Source organism: Haematobia irritans, chromosome 2 (assembly GCF_050003625.1).
Source record: "Haematobia irritans isolate KBUSLIRL chromosome 2, ASM5000362v1, whole genome shotgun sequence".
NCBI classification, from domain to species: domain Eukaryota; kingdom Metazoa; phylum Arthropoda; class Insecta; order Diptera; family Muscidae; genus Haematobia; species Haematobia irritans.
In genome coordinates this window covers 160,265,759-160,283,048 of record NC_134398.1, presented here as the reverse complement: position 1 = coordinate 160,283,048, position 17,290 = coordinate 160,265,759, and positions in this window count along the sequence as shown.

Here is a 17,290-nt window from a genome sequence, read left to right as displayed (position 1 = left end):
TATTCCATGCGCATCCCAAAAAACAGAGGTCATTACTTTGCCAGCGGACTTTTGAGTCTTTCCACGCTTCGGAGACGGTTCACCGGTCGTTGTCCACTCAGCCGACTGTCGATTGGACTCAGGAGTGTAGTGATGGAGCCATGTTTCATCCATTGTCACATATCGACGGAAAAACTAGGGTGTATTACGAGTTAACAGCTGCAAACACCGCTCAGAATCATCAACACGTTGTTGTTTTTGGTCAAATGTGAGCTCGCGCGGCAACCATTTTGCACAGAGCTTCCGCATAGCCAAATATTGACGAATGATATGACCAATACGTTCCTTTGATATCTTTAAGGCCTCTGCTATCTCGATCAACTTCATTTTACGGTCATTCAAAATAATTTTGTGGATTTTTTTTATGTTTTCGTCGGTAACCACCTCTTTCGGGCGTCCACTGCGTTCACCGTCCTCCGTGCTCATTTCACCACGCTTGAATTTTGCATACCAATCAATTATTGTTGATTTCCCTGGGGAAGAGTCCGGAAACTCATTATCAAGCCAAGTTTTTGCTTCCACCGTATTTTTTCCCTTCAGAAAACAATATTTTATTAAAACACGAAATTCCCTTTTTTCTATTTTTTTCACAATAACAAAAGTTGCTTCACAAAAGACGCTCTATCTCACAAACTAATTGACTTACAGACGTCAAATTTTGACACGAATCATTTGAAGGTTTGTACTATATAAAAATAATATGCATTTAATACTAGCGACGCCATCTACGTGTCAGACCGGGGACTTATCAGCCAACCTGTTATATACGGCCTCAAGTTCGACCAGGCTGAACCTTAGATACCCACCACCTTGAATCAAATATAATAGTTTTCTTTCAAAATTTTTCGTCGTGGTGCACTGAAAAAAATATTGTCCTGAGGTCAAAGATTCTATGTCTTTAAAATACGAATGCAAATTTTGCTTAGCATAGAAGACGCAATTCTCTACCATAAAGTTTTTTCCTTGTCCAAAAGTCGATAAACTTTTCAATGAAGTCGTATTATCCTTATAATTAAGTGATTTCACTTAAAAATGGGTATCATAACATGAAAGAAAAAATGTTTGGGCTAAGGTCAACTTGACTTTAATAATTCAGAAAAATTCTTTAAATTTAATGAAATTGTCTTTAAATTTGTTGTCTTTTTACATTTTGACTACAAGCAAAAAATCGTAGGACATCTTTTTCAACACTTTATTTTAAAGACTTTTTTATTTGAAACATAGCATAATTTTTACTGGAAGTCGAGTCTTAATTTGGAAAATAAAGTTGTTGTTAACTCGTTTTTAAAGGACTTTTATAGCATATGAAGAAAAAAAGCAGAAAAAGCGAAAAATTAAAATTTGCTTCTTAGACGCAAGTACACAAACCCCAAATATAAAAGAGAATTGTGTCTTAAAAGTTTCCTTACTTGTATTCTCCGCTTCTTTGGCTCGGAATCAATAGCAAAATTTTTAAAGTAAAGACAAAATCTTTGCAAACGGGCATGCTTTCTTTTCAGTGTGGGGTACTTGAAAATATATTGAGTATCAGGCAGGTATGATGACATGTAACTACTCTCCCAAGCAGATAGGTTCAAGTAGCACGCTTTCCGAAATTTTATTTAAAGTGTCTACATATGCACAGAAAGAAGAGTTTTGTTCTCTGAGGAACGAAATTTTAGACAAGCAAAGTTTTCTTCGGAAATAATTATGTAACTTTTGAACGGACATAATGTTTTCGTTGTACGACGGCTGGCGTTAGGCTTGCCAGATGGCCGGGATTCGCCTGGATTGTCCCGGAATTTCGTCTCCAGGAAGTGTCCCGAATCTTTCACAAAATTTGCCAAAAATCCCGGAATTTCATATATTTTAATTTTTTCCATTTCTTAGATAAGAAAACGATTTGAAATTAAATCGCTTTCAAAAATATTTTTGGATTTTCATACTTTTTATATCCACCACCATAGAATGTTATAATAAGTTTGTCATTCCGTTTGTAACACATCGAAATATCGATTTCCGACTCAATAAAGTATGTATATTCTTGATCAGGGAGAAATTCTAAGACGATATAACAATTTCCGTCTGTCTGTTGTAATCACGCTACAGCTTTCAATATTGGCGCTATCGTCCTGCAATTTGGCACAGATTCGATTTTTATCGGTCCATGTTTCGGTATAGCCCCCTTATAAACCGACCCCTTGATTTGGAGTCTTGGGCTTCTAGAAATCCAAATTTCTATCCGATTTGCCTGAAATTGGAAATTTAGAGGTATTTTAGAACCATCAACTGGAGTGTATCGGTCTATGATTTGCTATAGCCCAGATCTCCTGATTTTATTTCTTGAGCTTCTAGAAACCGTAGTTTTTATCCAATTAGCTCGAAATTTGAATTCTAGAAGTTTTGGAGGGCCATAAATAGGTGTTCCGAATAAATTGTGTATGGGTACAAAATTTTGATATATCCCCCTTATAAACCCGCCCACCGATTTGGTCTAGGTTCTGTAGGTTTTTCAAAACCACAATTAGATGTGCTGAATTTTGTGTATCGGTGCATGTTTTTGGCATAGCACCCATATAGACTGAATTCCCGATTTTACTCCTGGAGCTTAAGAGATTGGTTGATAAGTCTCCGGTCTAACAACGAAAAACATATTTTTTTTTGTCAAAATTCGTTTTTATTATTCAACATAGTTCCCTTCAAGAGCGATACAACGATTATAACGACCTTCCAATTTTTTGATACCATTTTGGTAGTACTCCTTCGGTTTTGCCTCAAAATAGGCCTCCGTTTCGGCGATCACCTCTTCATTGCAGCAAAATTTTTTCCCTGCGAGCATCCTTTTGAGGTCTGAGAACAAGAAAAAGTCGCTGGGGCCAGATCTGGAGAATACGGTGGGTGGGGAAGCAATTCGAAGCCCAATTCATGAATTGTTGCCATCGTTCTCAATGACTTGTGGCACGGTGCGTTGTCTTGGTGGAACAACACTTTTTTCTTCTTCATATGGGACCGTTTTGCCGTGATTTCGACCTTCAAACGCTCCAATAACGCCATATAATAGTCACTGTTGATGGTTTTTCCCTTCTCAAGATAATCGATAAAAATTATTCCATGCGTATCCCAAATAAACAGAGGCCATTACTTTACCAGCGGACTTTTGAGTCTTTCCACGCTTCGGAGACGGTTCACCGGTCGTTGTCCACTCAGACGACTGTCGATTGGACTCAGGAGTGTAGTGATGGAGCCATGCTTCATCCATTGCCACATATCGACGGAAAAATTCGGGTGTATTACGAGTTAACAGCTGCAAACACCGCTCAGAATCATCAACACGTTGTTGTTTTTGGTCAAATTCACGTTTTTCTGCTAAATACATTTTTACAAATTGTAACTCAAGTCTATACCTTGCCAACATTTCAAAGTTCGACTTTATCTTCGACTTTATCGACTTTATCACTACCATAGACCCTTTAGTGACACTATAACAATCCCCAATGCGAAATATACCTAAACCATGTCCATGGCGATATCCAAATTCCCAGTATCGAAAGGCACTACAAAAGAAGCAGCGATTGTCAGAGCTTAAGTTTGTTTGCTAAAACCGAATGTAATAACAGGTTGGCTGATAAGCCCCCGGTCTGACACATAGATGGCATCGCTAGTATTAAATGCATATTATTTTATATAGTACCAACCTTCAAATGATTCGTGTCAAAATTTGACGTCTGTAAGTCAATTAGTTTGTGAGATAGAGCGTCTTTTGTGAAGCAACTTTTGCTATTGTGAAAACAATTGAAAAAAAAAGAAATTTCGTGTTTTGATAAAATACTGTTTTCGGAAGGGAAAAAATACGGTGGAAGCAAAAACTTGGCTTGATAATGAGTTTCCGGACTCTGCCCCAGGGAAATCAACAATAATTGATTGGTATGCAAAATTCAAGCGTGGTGAAATGAGCACGGAGGACGGTGAACGCAGTGGACGCCCGAGAGAGGTGGTTACCAACGAAAACATCAAAATAATCCACAAAATGATTTTGAATGACCGTAAAATGAAGTTGACCGTGATAGCAGGGGCCTTAAAGATATCAAAGGAACGTGTTGGTCATATTGGTCATTCATCAATATTTGGATATGCGAAAGCTCTGTGCAAAATGGGTACCGCGCGAGCTCACACTAATAGAAAAAATTGCGTTTCACAATCGTGAACGGACGTTGTCAAAATGAAACGGAAACGTTCACAAAAAATCAAAACGGAATGTTCACGATTTCGTCCACGGGCGTTCACGATTTCATGAACGGCATTCGTTTTTCTTTGGTCATGAAATGTCTTAAAATAATCGTTAGACGTTGTTATGTCAACTCCGCCGTTGGTGCAATGTGCTAAGGCGACTGTTAACGTGTATCGTGCAGGCAACACAGGTTCGAGTCACGGTGGGGGAAATCTTTTTTTAATTTTGTTTATAAATTCGTAACCATTACGTTTTCAGATCATGAACGCTGGTTGTTGTTTTGAAAATTTATGGTGTCATTTTTACGTTGTCAGATTGTTCCCATCTGTTCTCAGTTTGACAACACATGTGTGTTGATTCACTTTCATGAACGGATCGTTTCAAAATGACCACGCCGTTCATGATTTTTTCTATGGGTGCACATTTGACCAAAAACAGCAATTTGTTGATGATTCTTAGCGGTGTTCGCAGCTGTTAACTCGTAATACACCCGAGTTTTTCCGTTGAGATGTGACAATGGATGAAACATGGCTCCATCACAACACTCCTGAGTCCAATCGACAGTCGGCTGAGTGGACAGCGACCGGTGAACCGTCTCCGAAGCGTGGAAAGACTCAAAAGTCCGCTGGCAAAGTAATGGCCTCTGTTTTTTGGGATACGCATGGAATAATTTTTATCGATTATCTTGAGATGGGAAAACCATCAACAGTGATTATTATATGGCGTTATTGGAGCGTTTGAAGGTCAAAATCGCGGCAAAACGGCCCCATATGGAGAGAAAAAAGTGTTGTTCCACCAAAACAACGCACCGTGCCACAAGTCATTGAGAACGATGGCAAAAATTCATGAATTGGGCTTCGAATTGCTTCCCCACCCACCGTATTCTCCAGATCTGGCCCCAGCGACTTTTTCTTGTTCTCAGACCTGAAAAGAATGCTCACAGGGGAAAAATTTGGCTGCAATGAATAGGTGATCGCCGAAACTGAGGCCTATTTTCAGGCAAAGCCGAAGGAGTACTACCAAAATGGTATAAAAAAAATTGGAAGGTCGTTATAATCGTTGTATCGCTCTTGAAGGGAACTATGTTGAATAATAATAACGAATTTTGACAAAAAAATGTGTTTTTCTTTGTTAGAGCGGGGACTTATCAGCCAACCTCTTATGTCAGTAAATGTGAGTTTAGGTTTCCGTTTTAAAAAAAATCCCAATATTTACGTTTGATATAAAATCATTGGAGAAAGTTTCAGATGTTCCAACATATTGAGGAATTTCAAAGTCTGCCGACAATAACGATGCGCAATGGCGTATATGCAAATTTACCAAGTGATAAAAAATGGCAACTATTTTCGAAAAAGTGACTATTTTTGCTTGTCCCGATAAATACCTGAATGTACGGAGCAATGTCCCGGATTTTCGTAACCATCATCTGGCAACCCTAGCTGGAGTGTTTTCCTCAAAGAGGGCACAATAAGTGCCTTGTGTTAGTAAATTAAAACGAAGGTCTTGTTTCCGAAGATCACCCTATGCTAAATGGAAAGGAAAATGGAATGTGTTTAGAAAGCCTCCAGTATGGCTAAGAAGGCATGAAATAAGGCATTAAAGGTCATGAAATTGTGCGCGGTATTGTAGTAGGGAGATTTTCTCGCTTTGTTTACACGGAAATCGATATTAGTCATATATAGTATACCGGAGATAATATGTTAGAAACATTTTCTGCTTTAATACAACCATAGATAGAGACGATAAAAATTTGAAAATTCCATTTTTCGTTATCACACTCCATTGTGTATGAGTAAGGTACCGACCCAATTCCATCCTGCCAATCATTTCATATTTGTTCACATGCTGTAGCCGCTCCTTATTTTCACAGCCATTGTTGTAACAGTTAAAATACAAACTTTATTTTCATACGATGGTCATTAAAATCGTTTGAAAATAATTCCAACCAAGTAATGGAGAAAACACAACGATGCCAGGAAAGAAACAAACAACCAGGCGAAGAAGTTTCCTTGCCAACAAGACAGCATTTACGCAAGTTCTCTCCTACCATACTTCGTCCAATGAATGAAGTCCTATGTGAACAAAAAGAACTTAAAATTTTCGTTAATAACGCCAGAGTATAAAGGGCCATCATGATGACGTTTATTACAGAAAATATTCGAAAAACAATACGAACTCCATAGCAAATGTAACAAACAAGGATCTGATGAAAAATACTAAAGGGAAAAAGTTGTTGCATTTGGACAATGGATGCAACTGAAACTGATTCTTACACTTGAGAAGAAGAAGAAAAAAAAACTCGATGAAAATAAAACAGAAAAGTTCGACAGAAATAAGGACATACATAAGTAACTGAAGGTGAAGTACAACAAATTTCAGCATAGATATGAAATTATCATTTTTTTTATAATAGACTTTCTTATAGGTAGCTGTAGTAAAATATCCTGTGAAAATTGATTCATTACTTTTTTCGTAGCGGCATTGATAGAACTGAAACTTAGTCAAGTGAGAAAGAACTAAAGATTGGATTTGGATACAAAGAACATGCTGGTTTCTACTACATTTGTGAGTTACTAAAGGAAAATACTTTGTATCAAAATCAGAAGCGATTTGCTTCTTAATATATCAGCAGCTTTGTTATATTTGCCAAAATTCACACTTATGTGTGTTTGGGCAAGTTAAAGTTAAGGAAAGTTAGGTTGGAAAGAGGAACGATGTTTTCCAGTCTCATGTCGACAACTAAGAAACCATGGGAACTCCGTACATTTAAGGTATTCATCAATCTTATTCCAGTTCTTGTTTTCAAGTTGAACTAGGTTATACTTTTGACAAGGTCATATAGTAGGTCTCCTCATTCATAGAACGCCATCTACATACGTTATCTTCAGCTGCTCCTATTAGACTATGATGTGGTTTCTACTCTACACAGGTTTCCTTCCCAGCTTTCAAGCTGAGCTAAGTGATGACATATCGTGGGCACTACTCCAAGGTCTCGTGGTTCTCACAACGCCCCCTACATATGTTCCAGCTTCTACCAGTATTATTCATACTCTTCAGACTTCGGGTTCTCTAAGTTCACTTTCCCTTGAGTCCTAGCCCGTATGACCAGTTCAATTGTCTTTACTTATCCTCTTATTCCGATATATTTTGGAATCCATATGATACGAGTACTGCGATATTCCGAGAAGTCTGTGATCATTCTTAACCGTAATCGCAATGGTATGCCATTCATTGCCTTTGGGCAATGAATGGCATATGTTCCGACAGGCACGTTTTGTGAATCCGCAATCGTCTGCACTTCCTACACTGCAGGATTATGCTGTGATTTGTCAATCGGTATAGGATCTCAGTGTAAGGACATACCACGTAAATGCTCAATTATCCTAGATTTTAGAGTCATTTAAACTATTCCACTATCGTGTGCAATTCTTCCTGTAGACTTGTGCACTCCTTCCTGCAGGATTATGGTATGATGCGTCAACCGTAATAAAGGGTGATACGGTCAAAATTTGGTCAAGGGAAAACGCGTGTAAATCGGTGAAATCGTTTATTTAAAAAATCAAATTAAATTTCTTTTTCAAGTTCAATTAGTATAAAATTCAGGAAAAATATTCAGTTAGGCTTTCGCTTTTCCAAATCCGAATTGCCGGGCCTCAGGCTTGACACCTGCCATCAGATTTTGTACAGCCACCTTGTCCACCTTCTTCGCCGCAGAAAGCCAGTTTGCCTTGAACTGCTGCTCGTCCTTAGCAGCTTTTTTGCTCTTCTTTAGGTTCCGCTTGACAATAGCCCAGTATTTCTCAATTGGGCGGAGCTCTGGCGTGTTGGGAGGGTTCTTGTCCTTGGGAACCACCTGCACGTTTTTGGCGGGGTACCACTCCATGGCCTTTTTACCGTAATGGCAAGATGCCAAATCCGGCCAAAACAGTACGGAACAACCGTCTTTCTTCAGGAAAAGCAGCAGACGTTTATTCAAACACACTTTCACGTAAATTTCTTGGTTGACAGTCCCGGAAGCTATGAAAATGCTGCTTTTCAAGCCACAGGTACAGATGGCTTGCCAAACCAGATATTTCTTTGCGAACTCTGACAGTTTTATGTGCTTGCAAATATCCGCTACCTTTCCCAGTCCTTTTGCCGTATAAAACTCCTGTCCCGGAAGCTGCTTGTAGTCGGCTTTGACGTAGGTTTCGGCGTCCATTACCACTCAGTCAAACTTCGTCAACATCGTCGTGTACAGCCTCCGGGATCGCGCTTTGGCCGTCGTATTTTGTTTATCATCGCGATTTGGAGTCACTACCTTCTTGTAAGTCGATAGTCCGGCTCGTTTTTTGGCTCGATGCACGGTTGTAGACGATACACCCAGCTTATTTGCGGCATCTCGGAGAGATAGGTTAGGGTTTCGCTTGAAACTACCGGCAACTCTCTTTGTCGTCTCAGCGGCTTCCGCTTTTCGATTTGCCCCCGATCCAGACTTCCTGGCTGTCGACAAACGTTCCCCAAACACTTTAATTACATTTGTAACGGTTGATTTGGCACTTTTAGCGATTTTGCCAGCTTTGCGTGCGAGTAGCTCGGATTTTCGCGATGCGCGAGCAAAATTTTGATACGTTGCTCTTCTTGCTTGGACGGCATTTTGACAACTGAAGAGTGAATTCCAAAATCAAAATAGGAGCAACATTCTACACACACACCTTCAAAATGAGGGGTATTCAGGTTTTTTAAATGCAAAATTGAAAGAAATACGTCAAGTTTATATTGACCAAATTTTGACCGTATCACCCTTTAGGATCTCGGAATCTCGGCGTACCACGTAAATGTCCGATTGTCCGAAAATTTAGGGGCACTTAAACTATTCCACTATCGTCCGCAAATCTTTCTGCACGATTATGACGTAACAGGTTGGCTGATAAGTCCCCGGTCTGACACATAGATGGCGTCGCTAGTATTAAATGCATATTATTTTTATATAGTACCAACCTTCAAATGGTTCGTGTCAAAGTTTGACGTCTGTAAGTCAATTAGTTTGTGAGATAGAGCGTCTTTTGTGAAGCAACTTTTGCTATTGTGAAAAAAATGGAAGAACAGGAATTTCGTGTTTTGAAAAAATACTGTTTTCTGAAGGGGAAAAAATACGGTGGAAACAAAAACTTGGCTTGGTAATGAGTTTCCGGACTCTGCCCCAGGGAAATCAACAATAATTGATTGGTATGCAAAATTCAAGCGTGCTGAAATGAGCACGGAGGACGGTGAACGCAGTGGACGCCCGAAAAGCGTGGTTACCGACGAAAACATCAAACAAATCCACAAAATGATTTTGAATGACCGTAAAATGAAGTTGATCGAGATAGCAGAGGCCTTAAAGATATCAAAGGAACGTGTTGGTCATATCATTCATCAATATTTGGATATGCGGGAGCTCTGTCCAAAATGGGTGCCGCGCGAGCTGACATTTGACCAAAAACAACAACGTGTTGATAATTCTGAGCGGTGTTTGCAGCTGTTAACTCGTAATACACCCGAGTTTTTCCGTCGATATGTGACAATGGATGAAACATGGCTCCATCACTACACTCCTGAGTCCAATCGACAGTCGGCTAATTGGACAGCGACCAGTGAACCGTCGCCGAAGCGTGGAAAGACTCAAAAGTCCGCTGGCAAAGTAATGGCCTCTGTTTTTTGGGATGCGCATGGAATAATTTTTATCGATTATCTTGAGAAGGAAAAAACCATGAACAGTGACTATTATATGGAGTTATTGGAGCGCTTGAAGGTGGAAATCGAGGCAAAACGGCCCATATGAAGAAGAAAAAAGTGTTGTTCCACCAAGACAACGCACCGTGCCACAAGTCATTGAGAACGATGGCAAAAAATCAGGAATTGGGCTTCGAATTGCTTCCCCACCCACCGTATTCTCCAGGTCTGGCGACTTTTTCTTGTTCTCAGACCTCAAAAGGATGCTAGCAGGGAAAAAATTTGGCTGTAATGAAGAGGTGATCGCCGAAACTGACGCCTATTATGCTGTGATTTGTCAATCGGTATATAATCTCATTGGTAGGAAGTACCACTTAAACGTTCGATTGTTCTAGAGTTGAGGGCCATCTAAACCATTCCACTATCGACCCTAATTGTTCCTGCTGGAATATGCTGTGATTCCGCTTTCGTCTGCGCTTCTTTCTGCAGGATTATGTTGTCATTCATCAATCGGAATAACAGAGTATCCGCAAACCACAGAAACGCCCGATTATTCTAGACTTGAGGGTCATTTAAACTATTGCAGTGTAGTCCACAAGTCTTCCTACAGTATTATGCTGGGATTCCGCTTTGGTCCGCAATTCTTTTTGCACGATTATGCTGCGTTCTGCTAACGTCCGCTCTTTTTCCAGCAGAATTGTCAGATCAGTATAGCGTTTCAGTGTATCGGCATCGCACATAAACGCCTGATTATCATCGTTTAAACTATTCTACTATCGTCCGCATTACTTCCTTTAGGAGTATGCTGTCATTCCGCTATCGTCCGCAATTCTTCCAGCAGGAAAATGCTGTGATTTGCCAATCGGTATGGGATTATTAATGTATTCTTACAGTTTTTGGTCGTTTAATCTATTCTACTATCGTCCGCAATTCTTTGTGCAATATTATGCTGTGACTCACCTATCGTAATATCAAAGTCTCCGCGAACCACATAAACTCCCGATTATCCTAGACTATTCCAGTGTCGTCCGCTAGTCTTCTTACAAGATTATGCTGTGATTCCGCTTTTCTCCTCAATTCTTTCTGCACGATTATGTTATGATTCTGATAACGTCAGATCTTCTTCCCGCAGAACTATCACATCAGAATAGGAGTTCAATGCGTCCTACATAAACGCCAGGTTTAGTGTCGTTTTAACTATTCTACTATCGTCCGCAATCTTTTTTTGCAGGTGTATGTTGTGATTCTACTATCGTCCGCACTTCTTCCTGCAGGATTAAGCTACGATTCATCAATCGGTATAGGATCTCAGTGTTGCGTCAAACCACGTAAACGACCTAGTCGGTCGGTCGGTCCTTGAGTTGAGGGAGTTCCAATATCGTCCGCAATTCTCCCTTCAGGATAATGCCGTGATTTCGCTACGTTTGAATTTCTTCCTGCATGGTTGTGCTGTGATTCTGTTAACGCTCGCTCTTCTTCCCGCAGAATTATCAGATCAGAATAGGATTTCAGTGTATCGGCGTCCCTCATAAACGCCCGATTATCCTACAGTTGAACTCATTTAAACGAGTCCAATATCGTCCACATTACTTCGGGCCGGAGTATGCTGTGATTCTGCTATCGTCCGCACTTCTTTATGCAGGATTATGCTATGATTCTGTTATAATTCCGATACCAACCGCACTTCTATTTGTTGGATTATGCTGCGATTTCTCAATCGCAATAGGTGTTTTGGAGTACCACATAGACTCTCGATTATCATAGACTTCTGGGTCATTTGAGCTATACCATTATCTCCGCTATTATTCCTGCAGGATTGTACTGTGATTCCGAATGTGATCTCAGTGTCTTGGCATACCGCGTAAACGCCCGATTATCCTAGATGTGAAGGTCATTTAAACTTCTCAACTATCGTTCGCAACTCTTCCTGCAGGATTATGCTGTGATTCAGCTATTGTCCCCACTTCTTGCTGCACGATTATGCTGTGATTCGTCAATTTACCATGTAATCGCCCCGCCACGTCTTCTCATCCATTTCCATCCATTCGTGTAATAATTTTTCCCTCTGTTATATGGGTTCTGGGGTCCCAATTCACACTCCACGGTCATAGTTAGCACGTGTAAATGACTTTAGTTTGCTGTTGCATTCTTCACTGCTCACATAATTCTACCGATTTTCCTTTAATGGTTCGTCTTATTCCTTGGCTTCCGCCATTTTTCTCACATCTTTAATCTCACCATAAAGTCCTAGTTTTTGGACCAATATCTCTGTAAACCAAAACAATTACTTTCGTTTCCAAAACTTTAGTTGGTGAGGTTGTCATTGCCTCGGTTATTCTAAGACAACAAGTCGATTGGATCCATTGCAAAATCCTAATGTGTCACTACCTCTTCATCGATTTCCATCAGACTATCAAGGAGAAGATTGCCTATTATTAGGGCTCGTATATTTAATGTATCATTATTAGGTTCGAGAATACTTTCGATTCTATCTTCCTTGTCCAGTCATATGCCATCATCTTCTCCTGCAGAATCTGTTAGTATTCGCCCCCCGAGGAAATTATCTACAAGGTGGATGCTAATATCGCTATCCTAGCGAGATTCGGCATTGTTTCGTGATCCACTGGCACACGCTGTAGACCCTTTTCGGTTTTGAGTTTCAAAGAACTATGATTGCCGATATTTCTTTGAATCTCAAAAATGACAGATTCTAAGAAATGGACGGCATAGGGATAATTGAATCCCCCATTACAATTTCCTCAATGGAGTTCCATCACTTAACACCCAATATGGTCAAAACCTTTAACATTGCATTGTAATACCCGACATCACACTTACTACTGCCAGTAATGCTCATACGCAAAATTGGGAAAATGAAATTTGCTTTGGGTGTAGCTGCAACACGTAATGCACAAAATTGCATTGTGGTCTACCTCACCAATCCATGGGCAAGAATAACCCAGTGCTTGTGTTTATAAGATACAAAGAGAGAAAGAGAGACAGAGAGAGAGAGTTCGCTTAACGGAGAGCGTGTGTGTATAAATGTCTGTTTGCCTTACATGCATTATAAGTTTTCATTACTTCCATTGTCTGACATGATTTATGATAGCCGGAGTTGTCAGTTTGTATCTGTCTACCATGGGGCTATTGAATAATGCACAATGCTCATTGTAAGTGTAAAGATGTATTGCTGGCTTACAACCCTTCTGCGACCATGCTGTTAAGTTATTGTTGTTATTGCGAAGAGAGTTCAAGCAAAGAGGGCTCTTCTACTGAATTCACTGTGTATTGGTGGTGTTTGTTTGCGGAGGCGAGTATAAATTGCGAGAGTGCGTGTGCATGTTCATTTATAAATGAATAAGGAACCTTCTCCCTTCATTCACTCACATAAATGTGAGTATATATGTGTAAATGAATGAAGTGTGAGTTTGTCTACGTTATTTATGGAAGAATTTATTCATTTTTTTTAAATTTTAATTCGAAATTAACAAAAGAAACACGATAAACAAAAGATAAAAACTTCATAAATTATGACAACATTAAAATAAAAGAAAATGCTTCCACGTCTGACATGATAATAACGATGCAGGCATATATAAAGGTAGAATGAGATTATAGGTCAAAGTAGTAGTTATAAGAGGTGTATATACATTTGCTGGAAAGGGAACCATGGAGTTGGGTCTTTTATAATCTCAAGAAATAAAATCGGCAAATGCAATAGATTTATGTAGGCCTATATCACAATGTGGACTGACAGGTATCATAACGCCACACTGAAAGACAACGTTTTCTTTTCTGAGGAACAAAATTTTAGACAAACAAAGTTTTTTCATGCTATAAAATTTTCTTTAACAGCAAATGAAAAACATTAGAAACAACATGACAATAAAGTCAAACGCTGTCGATTCTGACGAAATCTTTCCAAAATTTGTCAAGCTTATTATTTCGAGTATACTTAAATACATTACTCATATTATAAATACTATTATAACAACTACTTCACACTGTGGAAACTGGCCAAGGTTATACCTGTTCCAAAGGGTGCCAACGAATTCCGTCCTATTGCGATTTTAACATTTATCTCGAAAGTATTGGAAAGGCTTGTTAATCTACAAATTCTCTAATATTTAACTGAACATACGATTATAACTGACCGCCAATCTGGATTCAGACCGAGGCATTGCTGTCTCATTGCCTTAGTAGACGTTGTAGACTCGATACACTCAAAAAAAAAGTGAACCCTATATTTCACTAAAGCTGATTTAATTCAATTTAAGTTCATGAAATTTTTACGTTTTAAGAAAGTTTCCATAACGTTAACAATTTTCTGCGTACGTTAGTTAAAACAACTAAAATAGAGGAAAAAATTATACACCAATGAAGCATAAAGATGAACTAAATTCGGGTCTCTCACAAAATAGTTCAAAATTTTTTAGAATTTGTAAATTTTACCAGTACTGAGCCCGTCATGAACTTCGTATGGTACTAAAAACATTTTTGCAATTTTTAACTCCAATTTTTATACCCTCCACCATAGGATGGGGGTATATTAACTTTGTCATTCCGTTTTTAACACATCGAAATATTGCTCTATGACCCCATAAAGTATATATATTCTGGGTCGTGGTGAAATTCTGAGTCGATCTGAGCATGTCCGTCCGTCCGTCCGTCTGTTGAAATCACGCTAACTTCCGAACGAAACAAGCCATCGACTTGAAACTTGGCACAAGTAGTTGTTATTGATGTAGATCGGATGGTATTGCAAATGGGCCATATCGGTCCACTTTTACGTATAGCCCCCATATAAACGGACCCCAAAGTTTTGCTTGCGATTGCTCTAAGAGAAGCAAATTTCATCCGATCCGGTTGAAATTTGGTACATGTTGTTAGTATATGGTCTCTAACAACCATGCAAAAATTGGTCCTTATCGGTCCACTTTTACGTATAGCCCCCATATAAACGGACACCCAAATTTGGCTTGCGATCGCTCTAAGAGAAGCAAACTTCATCCGATCCGGCTGAAATTTGGTACATGGTGTTAGTATATAGTCTCTAATAACCATGCAAAAATTGGTCCATATCGGTCCATAATTACATATAGCCCCCATATAAACCGATTCCCCGATTTGGCTCGGGGAGCCTCTAAGAGAACCAAATTTCATCCGATCCGGCTGAAATTTGGTACATGGTGTTAGTATATGTTCTCTAACAACCATGCAAAAATTGGTCCACATCGGTCCATAATTATATATAGCTCCCATATAAACCGATTTGGCTTGCAGAGCCTCCAAGAAACGAAAATTCCATCCGATCCAGCTGAAATTTGGTACATGGTGTTGGTATATGTTCTCTAATGACATGCAAAAATTGGTCCATATCGGTCCATAATTATATATAGCCCCCATATAAACCGTTCCCCAGATTCCCTCTTGGAGGAGCAAAATTCATCCGATCGGGTTGAAATTTGCAATGTGGTGTTAGTATAAGGCCGCTAATATCCATGCCAAAATGGGTCCATATCGGTCTATAGTTATATATAGCCGGAAAACATTGTCAAAATGTTATTTCTATAGAAAATTTGGCAAAATTTTATTTCTATAGAAAATTTTGTCAAAATTTTATTTCTATAGAAACTTTTTTTCCAAATTTTATTTCTATAGAAAATCTTTTCCAAATTTTACTTCTATAGAAAATGTTGTCAAAATTTTATGTTGTCAAAATTTTATTTCTATAGAAACTTTAAACTTATTTATATACGTATTTAATCGGCCTTTTTTTACACTACTACGTATGGACTACCTTGTAATTTAGAAGACGGTGTTAGGAAGTTTTAAGATACCTTGCCATCGGCAAGTGTTACCGCAACCCAAGTAATTCGATTGTGAATGACAGTCTTCAGTAGAAGTTTCTACACGGATGAAAAAGACTGTTTTTCATATGTTTGGCTATAAACATTATATGTTTGGAACACAAATTTTTTAACACAATATTTTTGAGTGCAAGCATATAATGTTCATAAACTAGCATAACATGTATATGTTAATATGTTAGAACATATTATGTTTGGGACATAAAATGTTTGTAAATATAATATGCGTGGATGCAAACATATATTAATTTAGAAATAGCCTATAAACATATATGTGTTTAGTAGCTTGGAGCGCTATTTAACAGGGAGCGATATTGAATTAAGTTGGTGGTTGTTGCTTGTTATTACAAAATTAACATTTTATTTTTCCTTGGGCAATTGATCAGCTACTTCTTTGATCCTTACAAACTGTGTGGTCCGCTGTTCGAATCCCCGTCCGGCAAAAGGTAAAATTAAAATAAAAAAAATCATACAATTGAATAATTTCTTCTACAATGTTTGTATTACAGAAAAAGGTGCTAAGAACTAAAAAATCTCGTGGAAGTGAGAAAGATGTCGGGGAATATACAATTGGGCAGAAACAAAATTTTGAGCATTCAGGTCGAAAACCTATGTTGTTAGCACCTATATTACCTGTTTATTTTCATAATTCATTATGATTATAAATATATAAATAAATAAATAAAATTTTGAGCACAATATTGTTTGGGAGAATTTTTTTTAAGCATATAATATTTTTGGGTGCAAAATGCTTCCAAACATATTATATGATCACATAATAACATATTGTTTTTTGGAAGACAACATTATTGAATTTGGATGCAAAAATACAAAATGTTTGGAACTTAGACTACCCAAACATATATTGTTTAGACCAATATGCTTTCAAACATATTATATATTGGTAGAGATCAAACATATAAATGTTTGGACAATACCCAAAAATGTATATGCTTGAAGCAAAATATGTTTGGGAGTATATGTTACAGAAGCGATTTTTTGTGAGGGTGTACGCAATCCATGGTGGAGGGTACAAGCTTGGGCCTGGCCGAACTTACGGCCGTATATACTTGTTTCCTTCAAACTTTGAAATTTTCTTTTACATTTGAAAAAAAAAAATTATGTCTAATAAATTTTCTTGGATTTATCGAAAATTATTTACTGAGGGCGTTTTCGTTTCGCAAAAAATATGTTGCCTTGGTGTTACACTATATTTTCCCTCATTGCATTTTCGACCAAATTATAGTGTCATTTCAAAGTTATTGTTAATTCATAATAATGTGAGGGATGCAGGATCCAAAATCTATGACAGTATCCTTTATATTTAGCAATAAATTTCGAGAATGTTGCACCTTTTTTCCCAATCGAAATCGCCATTAGTTTTGTGAAATCGGAGTGACATCTGCGTCTCTAATACAGTTTAGTTAAAATTTTCTAAAATTAATATATATTTTTCTAAAACTAACTAAAATTTTCTTTC